Source organism: Bos taurus, chromosome 25 (assembly GCF_002263795.3).
Source record: "Bos taurus isolate L1 Dominette 01449 registration number 42190680 breed Hereford chromosome 25, ARS-UCD2.0, whole genome shotgun sequence".
Classification (NCBI taxonomy): Eukaryota; Metazoa; Chordata; class Mammalia; order Artiodactyla; family Bovidae; genus Bos; species Bos taurus.
Genome location: NC_037352.1, coordinates 2,453,637 through 2,459,636, shown reverse-complemented (window position 1 = coordinate 2,459,636; position 6,000 = coordinate 2,453,637).

The following is a 6,000-nucleotide window of genomic DNA, read 5'->3' as shown; positions in this document are numbered from 1 at the left end:
AACTCTGCATTCAGATGCTTATATCTTTCCTTTTCTCCTTTGCTTTTCGCTTCTCTTCTTTTCACAGCTATTTGTAAGGCTTCCCCAGACAGCCATTTTGCTTTTTTGCATTTCTTTTCCATGGGGATGGTCTTGATCCCTGTCTCCTGTACAATGTCACGAACCTCATTCCATAGCTCATCAGGCACTCTATCTATCAGATCTAGGCCCTTAAATCTATTTCTCACTTCCACTGTATAATCATAAGGGATTTGATTTAGGTCATACCTGTATGGTCTAGTGGTTTTCCCTACTTTCTTCAATTTCAGTCTGAATTTGGCAATAAGGAGTTCATGGTCTGAGCCATAGTCAGCTCCTGGTCTTGTTTTTGCTGATTGTATACAGCTTCTCCATCTTTGGCTGCAAAGAATATAATCAATCTGATTTTGCTGTTGACCATCTGGTGATGTCCATGTGTAGAGTCTTCTCTTGTGTTGTTGGAAGAGGGTGTTTGCTATGACCAATGCATTTTCTTGACAAAACTCTATTAGTCTTTGCCCTGCTTCATTCCATATTCCAAGGCCATATTTGCCTGTTACTCCAGGTGTTTCTTGACTTCCTACTTTTGTATTCCAGTCCCCTATAATGAAAAGGACATCTTTTTTGGGTGTTAGTTCTAAAAGGTCTTGTAGGTCTTCATAGAACCGTTCAACTTCAGCTTCTTCAGTGTTACTGGTTGGGGCAGACTTGGATTACTGTGATATTGAATGGTTTGCCTTGGAAACGAACAGAGATCATTCTGTTGTGTTTGAGATTGCATCCAAGTACTGCATTTTGGACTCTTTTGTTGACCATGATGGCTACTCCATTTCTTCTGAGGGATTCCTGCCCGCAGTAGTAGATATAATGGTCATCTGAGTTAAAACCATCCATTCCAGTCCATTTTAGTTCACGGATTCCTAGAATGTCGACATTCACTCTTGCCATCTCTTGTTTGACCACTTCCTATTTGCCTTGATTCATGGACCTGACATCCCAGGTTCCTACGATCAAAGCTAGTGGAGGTGATGGAATTCCAGTTGAGCTATTCCAAATCCTGAAAGATGATGCTGTGAAAGTGCTGCACTCAATATGCCAGCACATTTGGAAAACTCAGCAGTGGCCACAGGACTGGAGAAGGTCAGTTTTCATTCCAATCCCAAAGAAAGGCAATGCCAAAGAACGCTCAAACTACCACACAATTGCACTCATCTCACACGCTAGTAAAGTAATGCTCAAAATTCTCCAAGCCAGGCTTCAGCAATATGTGAACCGTGAACTTCCTGATGTTCCAGCTGGTTTTAGAAAAGGCAGAGGAACCAGAGATCAAATTGCCAACAACCGCTGGATCATGGAAAAAGCAAGAGAGTTTCAGAAAAACATCTATTTCTGTTTTCTTGACTATGCCAAAGCCTTTGACTGTGTGGATCACAATAAACTGTGGAAAATTCTGAAAGACATGGGAATACCAGACCACCTGATCTGCCTCTTGAGAAATTTGTATGCAGGTCAGGAAGCAACAGTTAGAACTGGACATGGAACAACAGACTGGTTCCAAATAGGAAAAGGAGTACGTCCAGGCTGTATATTGTCACCTGCTTATTTAACTTACATGCAGAGTACATCATGAGAAACGCTGGACTGGAAGAAACACAAGCTGGAATCAAGATTGCTGGGAGAAATATCAATAACCTCAGATATGCAGATGACACCACCCTTATGGTAGAAAGTGAAGAGGAACTCAAAAGCCTCTTGATGAAAGTGAAAGTGGAGAGTGAAAAAGTTGGCTTAAAGCTCAACATTCAGAAAACAAAGATCATGGCATCTGGTCCCATCACTTCATGGGAAATAGATGGGGAAACAGTGGAAACAGTGTCAGACTTTATTTTTCTGGGCTCCAAAATCACTGCAGATGGTGACTGCAGCCATGAAATTAAAAGACGCTTACTCCTTGGAAGGAAAGTGATGACCAACCTAGATAGCATATTCAAAAGCAGAGACATTACTTTGCCAACAAAGGTCCGTCTAGTCAAGGCTATGGTTTCTCCAGTGGTCATGTATGAATGTGAGAGTTGGACTGTGAAGAAGGCTGAGCGCTGAAGAATTGATGCTTTTGAACTGTGGTGTTGGAGAAGACTCTTGAGAGTCCCTTGGACTGCAAGGAGATCCAACCAGTCCATCCTGAAGGAGATCAGCCCTGGGATTTCTTTGGAAGGAATGATGCTGAAGCTGAAACTCCAGTACTTTGGCCACCTCATGGGAAGAGTTGACTCATTGGAAAAGACTCTGATGCTGGGAGGGATTGGAGGCAGGAGGAGAAGGGGACGACAGAGGATGAGATGGCTGGATGGCATCACGAACTCGATGGATGTGAGTCTGAGTGAACTCCGGGAGTTGGTGATGGACAGGGAGGCCTGGCGTGCTGCGATTCATGGGGTCACAAAGAATCGGACATGACTGAGGGACTGATCTGATCTCATCTGATGCAATATTGCTCTTTACAGCATCGGACCTTGCTTCTATCACCAGTCACATCCACATCCCTTCATTCTTTCTTTTTTTTTTTTTCCTTCATTCTTTTTGGAGTTATTTCTCCACTGATCTCCAGTAGCATATTGGGCACCTACTGACCTGGGGAGTTTCTCTTTCAGTATCCTATCATTTTGCCTTTTCATACTGTTCATAGGGTTCTCAAGGCAAGAATACTGAAGTGGTTTGCCATTCCCTTCTCCAGTGGACCACATTCTGTCAGATCTCTCCACCATGACCCACCCATCTTGGGTTGTTGCCCCACGGGCATGGCTTAGTTTCATTGAGTTAGACAAGGCTGTGGTCCTAGTGTGATTAGATTGACTAGTTTTCTGTGAGTATGGTTTCAGTGAGTCTGCCCTCTGATGCCCTCTTGCAACACCTACCATCTTACTTGGGTTTCTCTTACCTTGGGCGTGGGGTATCTCTTCACGGCTGCTCCAGCAAAGTGCAGCCGCTGCTCCTTACGTTGGACGAGGGGTATCTCCTCACCGCCGCCGTTCCTGACCTTCAACGTGGAATAGCTCCTCTAGGCCCTTTTGCGCCTGCGCAGCCACCGCTCCTTGGACGTGGGGTTGGTCCTCCCGGCACTGCTGCCTCGCTGTGATCAGTTTCATTCAGAGAGCGTTCTGGTGTGAAATGAAATATTTCCTGCAGTACCAATGAGCAAGAGATGTCCCAGCTATCCATGATTCCCCACCCTCCAAATCTGAACTTCCGAGCCATGCCAAAAGGTGGCGCCACTCCCTACATGCGGAACTCAAGGATGTCACAGTCAGGATTGATTACAGTCCTGCAGTGTGCCCTAAGGGAATTCAAGAGACGGATACCTCTGTAAAAATGCAGGATTCTGGTCCCAGATAGCTGAGATGCATGTGAAAGGAATGACTTCAATAATCCCAGACACTCCTGGTGGCTCAGGCAGTAAAGAACTTGCCTGCATTGCAGGAGACTCACGTTTAATCCCTGGGTCAGGAAGATCCCCTGGAGAAGGGAGTGGCAACCCACTCCAGTATTCTTGCCTGGAGAATCCCATGAACAGAGGAGCCTGGCAGAACTGATCAACTAACACGATCACTTGCTTTCACTTGCATCTTCCCATACATAGAAGAATGCTAAATTCCTTAACGTGATCTTTGGTTTTCTTTACTTAACAATAATATTTGATGTTCAGACCACCTGCCCTCTTTGTTGCAAGCTTGTTTATAGCCTGACTCCCTCTCCCACCTCAGAGCAGTCTCTCAGGGCTACCTGAAGTGCTGTCTCCCAGGCTCGGAGTCCCTAAGGTTCCCACCGAATAAAATAACTATCTAAGGCTGTGACTAGTTGACTCTGGAAGAGGCAAAGTCAAGCTGATCGGTGGTTGCCAGGCGATAAGCCCTGCGGAAGGAGCCTGGGGAGCTCTGAGTACTGGACCACAGAGCTGGGAGAGATGCCACCAACAGAGGCTCCAGGAGGAGCCAGCCCTGCCCACAACTGACCCCCAGAACTATGAAACAATTTGTTCCTGTTGTTTGAGCCATGCAGTTTGTGGTCATTTGTTAGAGAAGCCCTAGGAAATGAACGTGTATATGTGCTCAGTTCAGTTCAGTTCAGTCGCTCAGTCGTGTCCGACTCTTTGCAACCCCATGAACAGCAGCACGCCAGGCCTCCCTGTCCATCACCAACTCTCAGTTGTGTCCAATACTTTGCGACCTCGTGGTCTATAGCCCACCAGGCTCCTCTGTCCTTGGAATTTCCCAGGCAAGAATACTGGAGTGGGTTGCCATGCCCTCTTCCAGAGAATCTTCCCAACCCAGGGATCGAACCCACATCTCTTGTGTATCCTGGGCTGGCAGGCGGATTCTTTACCGCCACAGCACCACCTGGGAAGCCCAAAGGAAATGAATACCCACCAATAAAACGTCATTTTTTTTTAAGTTAAGGAAAAAAAAAAAACTTGGAAATAACAGGCTAATGAAAAAAGCAAGTTTCAGAACAATGTATTCAGTGTAAAACATTTTATAGGAAGGTTTTTAAAGGCCCCAAACAATACAGCTTATTGTTCATAGGCTTTGCATATGTTGAAATCACCGGGAGGTGCCCTGGTCTGGAAGTGCACCAACCCCTTGGTTGCCTTGATGGAGGGGGTGGAGCATTCTGCCGGCTTCCCCCACCCAGCGGAGTCCTTGTGAGGCCTGCAGAGGCTTCCCCAAGGAGGAAATGCCAAGATTTGGAACACTAGGCGCGGGAGAGCATTCAGGGCTAAGCCCAGGCTTGGAGGCTAAATGAGGCGGGCTTGCTTGAGGGCCACCTGGTGACCAGAGGACTGGATATCTTCCCTTCTTTTATCTGAACCTGTCCCAGTATCGCTAGGGCTTCCCTGCGGCCACTCTGTCCCTCTTCTCCATCTTCACCTGGAATCAGCAAGGAGCCTGGAGGCCAGATTCAAATGCCCCAAGAATGAGCTTGTCCGGGAGGCAGGCAAGCTGGGATGAAGCGCTGGTCACGCAGGCATAGACAAATCACTTTGCCTCCCTGAGCTGGTAAACTGTGAATGGTCATGACCTCACAGGGCCATGAGGATGGAATACACTGTAATATTAACACATATGGTGAGTCACTTCTTATGGCCCTGCTGAGCACCAGCGCAGCCTAAGTGCTCGCACCTTACCTTCACCCTCATTCAACTGTCAGAACTCCATTAGCTGGGGACTGTGATCACCTCCATTCTATAGATGGGGAAACTGAAGGCAGCTGAATGACTCAGACACACACAGCTGGGATCTAGACTGAAGCCATGCAATGCCAGCACCTGTGAGCTACACTCTGTGATGTGTTGTTTTATTGGTTCATTTCTAGTTTACATAGGTCTACACCTCCTCCAACCTCCTGGGGTGGACTGTGAACCTCCTAGGAGTAGGGCCTTCATGACTTGTCTCCAGGGGAGCCCAGCCACTGCCCAGTAGGACTGGGGCTCAGGGAAGGCATGCTGAGTGTGGGTGTGGTATAGGTGGAGCCCTGGGTGATCCTGGCGTTTGGAGGGAGTTGCGCAGCAGCACAGAGGCAAGGCTGGGGTGCCTCCACCCCGCTGAAGTCCACCAGGTTGTCACCCAGGTGCTGTGGAAGAATGTGGCGGCTTTACCAGGTGAGGCAGCCCACAGACCACTTTGCGATGGAACTGGTGGTGCCCCTGCTCTATGCTGGCAGGAAACCCTGTCCCAGCCCAGGACGCAGGAGTCCCAGCCTGGAACTGTCCCTCACATCCAATTCCCCACAAGTCAGGAGTCCCAGCTCCCATCCTCCTCCTGTTTTTCTAAGACTCAGCCAGACAGGACCCCAGTTCTCCAAGGCTCAGAAACCCTGACACACCCACAGTCAGAGGGGCAGGGGACCCAGCCAGTACTGGCTGGCAAAAGCTGATATGGACGTCTCTGCCCATCTCCACATTCAAAGATGTCATGTCAGTAGCTT